Source organism: Toxorhynchites rutilus, chromosome 2 (genome assembly GCF_029784135.1).
Source record: "Toxorhynchites rutilus septentrionalis strain SRP chromosome 2, ASM2978413v1, whole genome shotgun sequence".
Lineage (NCBI taxonomy): Eukaryota > Metazoa > Arthropoda > Insecta > Diptera > Culicidae > Toxorhynchites > Toxorhynchites rutilus.
In genome coordinates this window covers 323,238,311-323,253,664 of record NC_073745.1, presented here as the reverse complement: position 1 = coordinate 323,253,664, position 15,354 = coordinate 323,238,311, and the positions used below count along the sequence as shown (strand labels likewise).

Genomic DNA, 15,354 nt, shown 5'->3' with positions numbered 1-15,354 from the left:
ATTCGCACAGCACAGCGTTGGTTTGATCGATTTCGTTCTGGTGTAGTGACTGTCGAAGATACACCCCGTACTGGTGGGCCAATCGTCGTGGAAACTGATGAAATCGTTGAAATGATCCAAGTAGACCGGCATGTGAGCACCCGCTCGATTGGCCAGGAAGGGGGTATAGACCATAAAACCGTATGGAACCATTTGCAGAAGATTGGATTCCAAAAAATACTGGATGTATGGGTGCCACACGAGTTGACGCAAAAAAATCTTTTGGACCGAATCAACGGTTTCGATGCACTGCTGAAACGGAACGAACTCGACCCATTTTTGAAGAAGATGGTAACTGGCGATGAAAAGTGGATCACGTACAACACCCTAAAGCGAAAAAAGTTGTGGTCGAAGCGCGGTGAGCCGTCCCAAACCATCGCCAAGCCTGGATTGACGGCCAGGAAGGTTTTGCTCATCCACTATGAGCTGCTCAACTATGGCCAGACCCTCAACTCGGTTCTCTACTGTGACCGTTTGAAGCAGGCGATTGACCAGAAGCGGCCAGAAATGATCAATAGGAATGGTGTTGTTTTCCAGCGGGACAACGCTCGGCCTCACACATCCTTGATGATCCGCCAGAAGCTACGGGAGCTCGGGAGCTCCGGTCCATGCAAAACGCTGTTGGTGATACTAAGTTGGCCTCAAAAGAGGCTTGCGAGGATGGGGGGTTTTATAGGAGGGGGGGGGGGGGGGGTGCGTATAATGAAGTTGCCTTCTAAATGTCAACAAGTTTGCGAACAAAACGGCGCATATTTGACTTAAATTGGATAATTTTAAGTATGTTAAATAAAGCGTCAAATTTCGATCAGAAATACGACATTTCTTTTTCCCCAACCCTATATAAAAATAAGAAGAAAAAAAAGTAACGAAAAATGAGGAGATTTCAACTGCATATCACGCAGAATTGTTCTTACGATATATATTATAATATATACCATTAGACGGCAAATTCATCCAGCAATTTCACCGCTACGCAGTGGAAATAGTGAAACAAGTGAACAATTTAACGACAAAAAGAGGTATGTTTTGCAAGTGAATGCAAAGGTAAATCATGTGTTATGCATTCTTTCTTTCAGCTTGGTTCCCGTGAATGTTGTATGCAACACAAAATCGTGTGCAATAATTCGTTCAATCAAACAAATTAGACATCCAGTCAATGCGTACGAATAAGGGTTATGTAGATAGTGAAGTGGGTTAGTAAGATGGCTAGCTCCCCCATAAACTTCATATTATTAATTTGGTAAAAAAGTTAGATGTTTGTACAGGGTGGGCCATTTAAAGTGGAAGGATTTGTTTTTGCAATAGCAAAGTAAAGAAGTGGAATTTTAAAATTTATTTTTTGAAATTCATTTATTTTGGTCCAAGGAGATGTGTTCTAACTACTTTTTGAATATGATATCTCGTAAATGACCGCCTCTGGCCTTGACCGCAAAATGTGCCCTTTTTTCGGCATTTTCCATCACTTTGCCCAATGTTTCGGCCGATATGGCAGCAATTTCTTGTCGGATATTGTCTTTCAGCGCAGCCAGGGTCCTTGGTTTACCAGTGTATACCTTGGATTTTAAACATCCCCATAAAAAAAAAGTCAGGAGGCGTCAAATCAGGTGATCTCGGTGGCCAGTCATAATCGCCGTTTTTCGATATTAATCTTCCGGGGAACATTTCGCGCAATAATTTGGTCGTGGCAGCCGCTGTATAGCATGTAGCGCCGTCCTGTTGGAACCAGTAATTGTCCAATTCATTTTCACGAACAAATGGCAATAAAAAATCGGTTATCATTGTCCGATAACACTCCCCATTCACGGTTACCGTTGCTCCATTTTCGTTTTCAAAGAAGTACGGGCCGATGACTTTATCGGCATAAATGCCACACCACACAGTAACTTTTTGGTCGTAAAGAGGTTGCGTTTCGATGAATTGAGGGGTTTCAGTAGCATAAAACCGACAATTTTGTTTATTCACTCCTCCATTCAAGTTGAAATGCGCCTCATCAGACATTATGATTTTTTGCCAAAAGCCACAATTGAGAAGTTATTTTGAATGTACAGCTGAACAATTTCAGCGCGTTGTTTAGGTGTGTATTGTTCCATGGTTAAAATTGCACTGAAATGACGCTTCCAACGCGGTATGATTTTTGTTAATCTGACATCTCTGTCAAAAGTTATGGGGTTGCCAGATGCTTCCACTTTAAATGGCCCACCCTGTATCTTAACAAAGCTATAGATAATCTTCGAAATTTTTAAGTTTGATAATGCATATGTATATGCATTATGAGTACTAACTTACGGACATTTTTTAGAAGCTCATGAAGTGGATAATGGCGATGCAATCAATATCATAATAAGTTGATTGATATCATTGATTATGGAGGGGATTCCGTTCGGTCGATGCGAGAAAGATCTGCAGTATAAGCGCAACATATGCCAGCTACCGTTTGCCTAGTAAAAAATATAAATTACTAAACTTATACCAAGCCATTCTTTATATGTTATGGATAAAACAATGTAAAATGATGGTTTTTAACCTTTTTAGCGTAAAAAGAATACTTAATACCGGGAAATGTAATGAAAAAAATTGTTTTTTTTCTGAAAAATTCATGCGAATTTCAAACCGAAAAAAAAACAAGCATCATCATTTTGCTTGCTGCGCCATCTGGTTGTAAACTTAACGTAGATTCGTCAATTCCACCTTGTCATATGTCACAATTATATTCATAAATCGTTTTTAGTTAGACAATTGAACCTCCTGCCAAAAACTAAGTTTTGTTTTTTGTTCGTTACAACCCGTTTGACGGTTATGAGTACATATAAGAAACAGTCCTTTTCATGGCCACCATTTGGGGTTTCAAAAGAGTTAAAATAACAGATTTGCTAACAATGACAAAAATTAAAATAAAACAAAATACAATTGGTACTAACAATCACAGTTCTACGTCAAACTTACGTCCGTGCCCCTAGGCTCAAAATTTTCTACTTTTTAAAAAAAATCGTAACTTGGTCGATTGTTCATCTTTTTTACAGCAGAAGAAAAATATTTGGATGAAATATCTATATCTCAAATACCCAATTCTAGGCAAAAATCTAAAACAAGGAAATCCTTACTGTTTGTATCATTTGTGGAAAACTGAGATTTTTTTTATATCTTTACATGAATGATTAAAAAAAAATGCAGAAAGTTTCGCAATTTCGTTATGAAGATGTTTTTGTATCTAACTTTTTTTATATCTTCACATAAATGATTAAAAAAATGCAGGAAGTTTCGCAATTTCGTTATGGGGATGTATTTTTAATCAAACTATTAGTGAAAATTTTAAAAAATAGAGCAATAACGGAAGAACATAACTTTCTGATTTTTTTTTTTTCATATTTTAAGGACCGTATCGTTATTTATGGGTACGCCTTAGAGTCTCCGTCTGAAAAAGACTATAGCTTGTTTTGACAGCTGTTTATTTTTCTCCTGTTGTTGACACAGTTAGCGTTCAGTTAGCATTGTTAAAAGATCGTTTTTTCCTAAAAGTGCAATCATGAGAGGGCTAACAGAAGAAAAACGAAAATCCATTGTGACCAGATACTGCTCCGAAACAGGAATATCAATGAGAAAATTGGCGAAGGCGGAAGGAGTAAGCGTCCATGCGGTCCAAAACGCTATCAAGCGATTTGGTATGTATAATACATTGAAGGATCTACCCGGTCGCGGCAGAAAACCTGGGCCATCCAAGCCAAACTTGGATAAAAAGATTTGCAGGCAATTTGAAAGAAAAAAGGAATTATCGATACGGGATTGCGCAAAAAAGTGTGGAACATCAATCGGTATGGTTCAACGTGCCAAAGAACGTAACTCACTGAAGGCATATAGAAAGCAAAAATGTCCCAAACGCAGTCAAATTCAGGCAAGTTCCGTGAAAACCCGTGCCCGTAAGCTTTACGATGGGATTTTAAGCAAACGCGAACTGTGCATCGTCATGGATGATGAAACCTACGTCAAACTGGACTACAAAACTCTTCCTGGGGCACAGTTTTACACTGTAAAGCAAGGAACAGATGTCCCGAACGCGGAGAAGTCAATTTTTTGCGAAAAATTCGGTAAGAAAGTGCTGGTTTGGCAAGCTGTTTGTCAATGTGGCATGAAATCATCTCCTTTCTTCACTCTCGGGAATATGAATGGTGAAATTTACCGGAAAGAATGTCTCCAAAAGCGTGTGTTACCGCTCATCCGAAAGCACACTGGTCCGACACTATTTTGGCCTGATTTGGCATCATGCCACTATGCACGTTTGACCTTGGATTGGTATCGCGAGAATAATGTCGATTTTGTGGAAAAGGAGATGAATCCTCCAAATTGTCCGCAAATAAGACCTATTGAAAAATTTTGGGCTTTGATGAAGGGACGACTGCGGAAGAAGGACAAGGCAGCCGATGACCTTGAGCAGTTCAAAAAGGATTGGATAAATGTGAGCAAACAAGTCGATGAGACGGTTGTCCAGAACCTAATGAGGGACATCAAGAAGCAGGTGCGATCATTGGCGCGAAAATCAGAATCTTGATTATTTTTTACTGTTACTCCTTTCTTTCATTCATAAGATACAATATTTTGATATCAGAACTGAAAAATAAATGCAATATTTGAAATAAAGCTGTGTTTTGAGCGTACCCATAATTAACGATACGGTCCTTATGTGGGAAGGATAAGCTATCTAACAGTGATCTCCTTGGTTTCAATACCTCACGAAATAAAAAAAAGGTTCCGTCTGGAAGTATACATTTGAGACGCAGAATATCTTTTTTCCAGAACCTAGTTCTAAATACATTTCATTTAATGTAAAAAGATCGAAGAGCAGTCTAGAGATTTTCACAAATTACAAGAATAAGAACGAAAAGAGAAAAACTGTTTTAATTTTTTTATTCGTGACACCTCAAAACACCTTTTTATTGACACTTTCATTAAATCATTTTTTAAGGTTCAGACTTTTTCCACAAAATTTCAAAAATATTTGAGTATTATTAGTGTTGACATTGTTTTATGTAAGTTAGTAGGTTCTATTGCTTTGCCTCCAACCAACCATGCGTCAACATTGTTCTTCATTTATATCAAACCAATATTGACATTTGAACTTTTTTTTTTTAAATATCTTCTTCTTCTTGAATGGCGTTAACGTTCCCTGTGGAACTTTAGCCGTCTCAACGTATGCATTAATTAGCGTCATTCATTAATACTTAGTTGAGATTTCTTAAGCCAAATAACACGCCTTGAATGTATTCCGAGGGGCAAGCTCTAGAATACGCGTGACCACAGTGCAAGTCGAAGGAAATTTCTTTGACGAAAAATTCTCCGGCCAGAACGGGAATCAAACCCGAACACCCGGCATGATAATGTGAGACGCTAACCACTCGGCCACGGGTGCAACTCAAATATATACCCTCCAAAAACCAAAAAAAAAGCGTTCCAGAAATATTAAAATTTTATGTACATTGGTACATAGTCTTTTTTCAATAAATACCTAAAAAACTTAAAAAAACGTTCCTAAAATGTCGATATTTATTTACTTATACTTTCCAAATAAAAGTACAAAAAACACAAAACAACCACAAAAAATAAACATAATTGATGTTTTCACCCATCTTGGAATCTATAAGAAAAAGGAATTAATAAGAAAAAGATATTTTCAATCTCGATTTTTTTTTTGTCAAAAATCGATTCTCTGGGATTCCATCGTTTTATTTTTCTTGAATACGAGGCAGAACGTATCGAACATATCGATTTATCATACTGCAAAATTTTGACTTGTATGATAAAATACCCTATGCAAAATTTTAGCCCTATCCGACTTCATTTACTAGTGTCACAGTCGACAAAATTTGAGTTTTTATTAAAAACCAAAAAATTATTCGAGGGGGAAGCGCACGAAATTGCATAAAACGGTGAAATTTACTGTTATTCTAAAACTTTTTTTGTCAGAAATCGACTTTTAAGACGGCGTTTGTTTGACGTTTAACATGTCAGCCCAGTTAGCTAGAGGAATTCGGCAACTGGATTTCCCTACCAGTCCAGTTAGCGAACACGACTACCGTACTTTGTTCTGAGTTAGTCTTCGTTTGAAAACGTTAACCAGAGGTTTTCGATCCAAATGTTGCCGTCTGGTTTTTTTTTTGGCACTATAGTTTTTTCAATGTTTCCTAATACAAATGCTTTTTGAATCTATATCATGTATTCGGCATTGATTTGAAAAAAATGTTTTGGTCCAATCTTACGTAGGTTCTAATAGTATGCATATACCTTGCGTCGGAGTTATAAGAATGCAATGATTCCAAATAGCCAACAAAAGTATACTGAATATGAAGTACAAAAAATGCGTTCATATAATAAAAGACATTTTCAGGGCCATTTACTGCAAATTTTACGTGGAACTTATGAAGCAAACTGATCACTCTTTTCAAAGATGTTGCATGAAATATCTTATCAAACTCTATATAAGCTGGTTTTTTTATTGAAAATAAGGATCTAAGTGAATGAAAGTTGAAAATTCTAGAAAGCTTAATTACAATTCATTATTATTATTATTAGGTGTACCGGTAAGTTTCTTCGGTTTTACAACAGATGGCGTAACTTGATTATTATTCCATAGGATCAAATTTCCAGACATTCGTTTGAAAGCTATTGTCATAGCGCGTCTTTTTCAGTATATGTCAAAAAGTTGAAGCGTAAACAACATGGTTTTTTGCCACTTCGAATATGTCGAATTTCGTACCAACAAGAATGTTTCCGCGGGGATTGTTACTTCATTACTTCAATATGAAGAAAAAGCTGCGGAAAGTCATCGCATTTTGGTGGAAGTTTATGGTGACCATGCTCCAACTTAGCGAACGTGTTAGACGTGGTTTGCACGGTTTAGAAGTGATAATTTTGACTTGGAAAACGAAGAACGTCCCGGACCGCCAAAAAAGTTTGAAAATGAACAATTGGAGGCTTTACTCGATCAAGATCCGTCCCAAACAAAACAAGAACTTGCAGACTTGGAGTGGCTCAGCAAACCATATCCGATCGTTTCAAAGCAATGGGAATGATCCGAAAGATAGGACATTGGCTTCAGCCACGAGACGTCGAACGCCGTTTCTCACGTGCGAACAACTGCTATAACGGCATAAAATAAAGGTTTTTTATTTGCATCGAATCGTTACTGGCGATGAAAAGTGGGTCCATTACGACGATCCTGAACGTCGGGTAACGTATGGATACCCCGGCCATGCATCAACATCGACGGCCGCGCGGAATTTTTACGGCTAAAAGGTTATGCTGTCTATTTGGTGAGACCAGCTGGGTATGGTGTACTATGAGCTGCTAAAACCGAATGAAACCATTACGAGGGACCTCTACCGACGACAATTGATGCGCTTGAGCCGTGTACTGAAGGAAAAACGGCCACAATACGAGCAAAGACACGATAAAGTTATTCTGCAGCACGACAATGCTCGACCGCATGTCGCAAAACCGGTCAAAACATACTTGGAAACGCTTAAATGGGAGGTTATATCCCACCCGCCGTATTCTCCAGACATTGCTCCGTCCGATTACTACCTTTTTCAATCGATGCAACATGGCCTAGTTGACCAGCACTTCTACAATTTTGATGAAGTCAAAAATTAGATCGATTCGTGGTTAGCTAACAAACCGGCTGATTTTTTCCGCAAAGGGATCCGTGAGTTGCCAGAAAGATGGGAAAAAGTTGTGACTAGCGATGGGCAATACTTTGAGTATTAAATTTGTAACCATTTTTGCAGAATAAAGCATTAATTTTTGAAAGAAAAACCAAGAAACTTACCGGTACTCCTATTATAAAAAAAAAACTACGGGTGCTACGCTTTCCTTGTATTAAGAAGTCTTAGAACCAATTTTTCGTCATCATTGAATTATTAGACTCAAATACGCAGCAGAAGAGTCACATCCCCAACTGAAAATGAGACATTAATCTGATCCATACGAGATACAAGCATCAACACGCAAAATTGCAAAAAAAACATAGCTTCAACATACAAAGTTTCGATTCATCCTCAACAGCATGAATGTGCCGAAACGTACAACATTCAATCTCTCAATATTTATAGTCCATTTTGGATGCTTTTATTAACACCCATATATTTCTCAATGTTCCTGATCTCCCCTGGTGCCCCTCGTCCAACACGAAGGCACGCAATCCTCTAACGGTTGACCGCGGAAAAACTCGCCCGAAAAACCGATAGTATTTATTTTTATCAATTTAACTTTATTTCATTTACGCACATTTACTGTCATCATCTGGTTATCCGTGTTTTCAGTATGTATGCCATGTTTTTTGCGACAAAATAAAACAGCTTTTTTCGCGCCCCGAAAGCCCAGCCGGTGACCAAAAATTTATTGCGCCCAACCCTTTACCGCCACCACCACCACCACCAATCGGGTCACCCCTGTGACGATGTTTGATTTCTCTTCCTTCAGGCCAGTAATTTTTATCACTTTCCGTTCGAGGTTATTTTGTTGTGGTTTGGCAATTGAAATCCCCTTTTCGCACGGTCCTCACGCACGTTTGCAGTTGTCACAGAGCGTCATATTCGCGCGGCTTTTTTTTTTTTTTGTTCTTTGCTTCTTTCACGAACCCCACGGGGAGAGTACGTATTTTGCACTGATTGTGTTTTCTTTTTCGCACTTCCTGCGGTCCAGCCGTATCAACACGAACACTCTTCATTTGCGCCCTGATTTTATTACTTTATTTATCGCATTTACACTGATCCGACTGGCCACTTTATTCGATTTTATGTTTACACAAATTGACATTTTTAGGGCCGACTGTCTCTCTTTTTTTTTCTTCTCCTTGACTCTTACTTTCAGCACTTTCCCCGGGCCCGTGTAATACGTGTTTATTGGCCGCACTCGCAGCCAGCTCGAGAGACCGTTTGTTCCCCACAAAAAAACCCCTTCGTAGAAACATATGTTTCACTTGCGAACTTTTATGTGACTTTATTTGCGAGAAAGCTTTAAAACTCGATGTTTATCTTCGTTCGATTTGCTCCTCCGTCCTTAAGCACACACACACACACACACATACACACACACACACACACTCAAATTCGAATTATTCGCTGTTTTCTGTTGTTGGCGCCACCTCCTTTATGAAACGAGGGAATAATATTTGCAATTTTTCCCGACTAAGGAACAAAAAACTAAGCTAAACCAAAAGCGACAGACAGGGGGGTGTATCAAATTCGATCGACTAGTTTATTACCACCCCGGGTTTAAACACAAGAGAAGATCCCCACCAAATTTCCACTACCAACCAATATCTGGCGAGATTTGATTGTTTTTTTCTGGAATTAATTCATTGCTTATTGCGATTTGATTTCTGCTTCGTTTGGTTCGTTTGGCTGACCTGATTCCAGGTCGACTTCGAACCGCCAAATTAGCGACGGTGAAAAAGATGTCAACCGGCTTAAAAGAGCGCGTTTGTACTGAGATAGCGAGCTGCTGTAGCAGCTCTAGCTTCGGCGTCGGAACTTTATCACCCTGGATTTTATCTAAATTATATAATTGAACGTCCAGGTTCCCGCGTCCGCGTGTAGATATGTCACACGGTGGGGTGTTGGTGTTGGTGCGAGAGTGGCACCATTCGTGGACACGAAAAAATACTAGTCGTTAAAGGTTGGGACGAGATATTATAAATCTTGGTAAATGCCACAAATATTATATAATATGATCTATTATTATTTGAATAATTGATCTTTCGTAGCTACCGATAATAACTAAATCCTAAGAAAATCAGAGGATTACCAAAAATAAATGATCGCAAGAGCTAAAACTAGCGCATGGTATTCTAAAAGTGGATGATATTATTATAAGAGTTTACATTCTTTTTTTTTCCTTTATCCTATGATATTGATATGAACTTATGTCAATATCATAAGTTGAACACCGAATGTTTCGGATTCGAATTAGTTACTCAACTGTAGAGGGTCTCGATTGACGATTGGAAACATTTAATCACTAGGAATCTTTATTGCTGGTCGCAAACGCGGACAAATAAGCATGCCCATGTTTTGGCATCCTCGATTTATTACATTAAAAGAGCTTAAAAATAACAGAAAATGTGCTACTCTCTCATACTAGTATAGCAATTGTGTAATATATAATATATATGTATATATGCTATAGAAACATAAGAGCAATATGAGCGAGCGAAACAAGAAACACATTACAAATAAGCACGCATGCAACAGCACCATCTACTAGAAACATCTCAAGTGTCACCACCAGATAGCTTCGAGTTGGCAGGAACAGAAACAAAGCTTCTCATTCTCATCTCAGACACGACCCGAATGAGAATATTCGATCCACAGATCGAAATTATCTCAGGTTTACGGACTAGATGGTTAGCGTCTCACATTATCATGCCGGGTGATCGGGTTCGATTCCCGTTCTGGCCGGAGGATTTTTGGTCAAAGAAATTACCTTCAACTTGCACTGCAGTCACGCGTATTCTAGAGCTTGTCCCTCAGAATACATTCGAGACGTGTTATTTGGCTTAAGAAGTCTCAACTAAGTATAAATAAATGACGTTAATTAATTCATAGGTTGAGACGGCAAAAGTTCTACAGGGAACGTTAACGCCATTCAAGAGAAGACGGACTAGAAAGCGGCCTATTTCGACCAGGAATAAATTAGAGCTAGTTATTTGATGTTATATTGACTCGGGTAACTGAATAAGAAATCCATCGAAGTATACACCAAAAACTATAAGGGCGCTACCCAAGACACGTCAGTATTGTAAACGTAGGATTACAAAATTATTTTATTCAATTTTACATCCGATATTATCATAGAAAGCCAATCAAATTCAATCTAGAGCAATACTGGAATAGATATAACAAATTACTATCTTATACATTGTGCCTCGCCGCTACATTACGTGTTCGTTTTAGACGGCACGGTTTGAGTAGCACTAATTGTCCGGACTGAGGGACCAATCAAAACGTGGTTTTTCTTCTTGAATTGTTCAATGGTTTGTACCAAAGATATAACCTTGTCTTTAATGTAAAAGTACTTGGAATTATTTACTGGTGATTGACGCCAACAACTATACGATGAATCAAGAAAAATTACCGATGGTTCATATTATGCCTGTTTTGGAATAATCATAATAAGTGATAAGTGATTTTTGGAGTTGTCGGATACAGTAGATCACCACCGGTATCAGAACCATTCAAACATGATAGCCAAAAAGTACAACATATCAAGATGTTTAGGAGCTAGACAGTGGGAAAACAAAGATCTCTGCTGCACCATAATTTGCTCCTGCAATCTAAAATCTAGAACCTGGAATCTGGAATCTGGAATCTGGATCTGGAATCTGGATCTGGAATCTGGATCTGGAATCTGGATCTGGAATCTGGATCTGGAATCTGGATCTGGAATCTGGATCTGGAATCTGGATCTGGAATCTGGATCTGAAATCTGGAATCTGGAATCTGGAATCTGGAATATCTGGAATCTGGAATATCTGGAATCTGGAATATCTGGAATCTGGAATATCTGGAATCTGGAATATCTGGAATCTGGAATATCTGGAATCTGGAATATCTGGAGTCTGGAATATCTGGAATCTGGAATATCTGGAATCTGGAATATCTGGAATCTGGAATATCTGGAATCTGGAATATCTGGAATCTGGAATATCTGGAATCTGGAATATCTGGAATCTGGAATATATGGAATCTGGAATCTGGAATATCTGGAATCTGGAATATCTGGAATCTGGAATATCTGGAATCTGGAATATCTGGAATCTGGAATATCTGGAATCTGGAATATCTGGAATCTGGAATATCTGGAATCTGGAATATCTGGAATCTGGAATATCTGGAATCTGGAATATCTGGAATCTGGAATCTGGAATCTGGAATCTGGAATCTGGAATCTGGAATCTGGAATCTGGAATCTGGAATCTGGAATCTGGAATCTGGAATCTGGAATCTGGAATCTGGAATCTGGAATCTGGAATCTGAAATCTGAAATCTGGAATCTGGAATCCGGAATCTGGAATCTGGAATCTGGAATCTGGAATCTGGAATCTGGAATCTGGAATCTGGAATCTGGAATCTGGAATCTGGAATCTGGAATCTGGAATCTGGAATCTGAAATCTGAAATCTGGAATCCGGAATCTGGAATCTGGAATCCGGAATCTGAAATTTGGAATCTTCAATCTGGAATCTAATTCTAGTTCGAACTCTAATCTGAATCTGAAATTCCAATTTAGAAATTCCAAATATAAAAAAGTGAAAATGCTAAAAACGGATTATTTAAGATAGTAGCCCGGTGTGATGGGTTAAAAAAATCGAGTTTTTTTACATTTTTCAGAAGAAAAACCTCTTAAAAATACACTCGAAAAATTTCAGACCGAAATTTTTAATATTTTTAAAGTTATAGCTAATATAAGAGAGCGCCCCGTAATGTGTGACAAAACTTAAAACGCGTTTTTCTCAGAACCACATTATCGAAATTTCGGGGAAGCACTGACTCAAAACTATTCAACCGATTTGGCTAACAATTTTACCCGTTATTCTAGATACGTAACCTTTGAAACATTATTTTTTTTTAATAATAAACTATTTTATTTATACAATTTATCAAATAAATTGATTTTGAGAACATCTGCAGAATAATAATCTTTTTTGAATTTTTTATTTCAGATAACTTCGGAAGGTTGTGTGCTTCCCCGAATCAGCTCATCTTCTTCTCGAGGACTCCAAGCGTCAAATATTAAAACAAATTTATGTAAAATAAAATGAAAAAAAAATTCTCTATTTTTTAAAACACTAATAAATTTGTTTTTAAAATCATCGCATTTTATTTAATTGTTAAAAAAAAAATAATGAAAAAACGTCGAAATTTCGGTTATCACCTTAAATAAAAGGCTTGAAAAATTGTTCAAAAATAATTCAATGTGTAAATAGTTTGAAACTAATTTAAGATATAAATATTTTTTGACGTTTTCACTGCATCTTCCACTTCCTATTTCTTTGTGAAATAGTTTAAGCGCTAATAACTTATTAAGATTTGAACCGATAAGGATGATTTGCATACCAATTTAATCATAATTCTCAAAAACGGCAACAAAGTTTTACGTTTGTTTGATAACTTTAAAAATCGATTAACTTCGAATGCCGATGAAAAAACTACAAAAGATTATTTCATAGAAAAAACTTTTTCCTCAAATCTAACGTTTATTAAGCCTTCTACAAAGATGCTTTGACGCCCAACCTTGGTCATGACCGATGAAAAAAAGGTTGTTGGCATGGTTTTCAACTATTTCGTGCCCCTGGCGATCAGCTGCTTCTCCGTTTTGGCCACGAAATTATTGGAAGAGATCCTCTGTTTGAGGCTAGTTCAAAATATTTCTATCGGTCGTAGCTGCTTCTCCTCCCATGGTCTGGTATAATGAGCCGAGACCAGGTCCAACAAAAAAATCACACCCTCCTTCGTGTAATATGATTTACTTGATGATTTACTGTTGGATGCTTATACGATTTTTCTCATTACTATTTTGATTTAAATTATACGTTTATGCGACTCACCTCTTAATGCATCTACCTCATGTTCATTCCATTCCATGCCAAAGCGATATAGTGGTTCTCAGATTTTGGTCAAAAGTGGTTATTTTGTTCTTTACCGCAAAATATTAGACCAATATTTTTTCAATTTTTTTATTTGGGTGCCCATTTCCATTTTGGTTTTTGGTTTGAAAAATCAATTTTCCCACTATTTCCAAAAAATGACTTTTTTCAAAAATTCATAACTTTCGAGCCACTGAACCGATGATCAAAACATCTCAAGTGTCACCACCAGATAGCTTCGAGTTGGCAGGAACAGAAACAAAGCTTCTCATTCTCATCTCAGACACGACCCGAATGAGAATATTCGATCCACAGATCGAAATTATCTCAGGTTTACGGACTAGATGGTTAGCGTCTCACATTATCATGCCGGGTGATCGGGTTCGATTCCCGTTCTGGCCGGAGGATTTTTGGTCAAAGAAATTACCTTCGACTTGCACTGCAGTCACGCGTATTCTAGAGCTTGTCCCTCAGAATACATTCGAGACGTGTTATTTGGCTTAAGAAGTCTCAACTAAGTATAAATAAATGACGTTAATTAATTCATAGGTTGAGACGGCAAAAGTTCTACAGGGAACGTTAACGCCATTCAAGAGAAGACGGACTAGAAAGCGGCCTATTTCGACCAGGAATAAATTAGAGCTAGTTATTTGATGTTATATTGACTCGGGTAACTGAATAAGAAATCCATCGAAGTATACACCAAAAACTATAAGGGCGCTACCCAAGACACGTCAGTATTGTAAACGTAGGATTACAAAATTATTTTATTCAATTTTACATCCGATATTATCATAGAAAGCCAATCAAATTCAATCTAGAGCAATACTGGAATAGATATAACAAATTACTATCTTATACATTGTGCCTCGCCGCTACATTACGTGTTCGTTTTAGACGGCACGGTTTGAGTAGCACTAATTGTCCGGACTGAGGGACCAATCAAAACGTGGTTTTTCTTCTTGAATTGTTCAATGGTTTGTACCAAAGATATAACCTTGTCTTTAATGTAAAAGTACTTGGAATTATTTACTGGTGATTGACGCCAACAACTATACGATGAATCAAGAAAAATTACCGATGGTTCATATTATGCCTGTTTTGGAATAATCATAATAAGTGATAAGTGATTTTTGGAGTTGTCGGATACAGTAGATCACCACCGGTATCAGAACCATTCAAACATGATAGCCAAAAAGTACAACATATCAAGATGTTTAGGAGCTAGACAGTGGGAAAACAAAGATCTCTGCTGCACCATAATTTGCTCCTGCAATCTAAAATCTAGAACCTGGAATCTGGAATCTGGAATCTGGATCTGGAATCTGGATCTGGAATCTGGATCTGGAATCTGGATCTGGAATCTGGATCTGGAATCTGGATCTGGAATCTGGATCTGAAATCTGGAATCTGGAATCTGGAATCTGGAATATCTGGAATCTGGAATATCTGGAATCTGGAATATCTGGAATCTGGAATATCTGGAATCTGGAATATCTGGAATCTGGAATATCTGGAATCTGGAATATCTGGAGTCTGGAATATCTGGAATCTGGAATATCTGGAATCTGGAATATCTGGAGTCTGGAATATCTGGAATCTGGAATATCTGGAATCTGGAATATCTGGAATCTGGAATATCTGGAATCTGGAATATCTGGAATCTGGAATATCTGGAAT

The 15,354-nt window shown here is 37.7% G+C and overlaps 1 protein-coding gene across 6 annotated transcripts in view; it reads right to left on the bottom strand.

The window, feature by feature from the left end:
• Nucleotides 1-15,354, bottom strand: part of LOC129764388 (calmodulin-binding transcription activator 1) — a 675,564-nt gene that overhangs the window by 256,138 nt on the left and 404,072 nt on the right. The window lies entirely within an intron of this gene.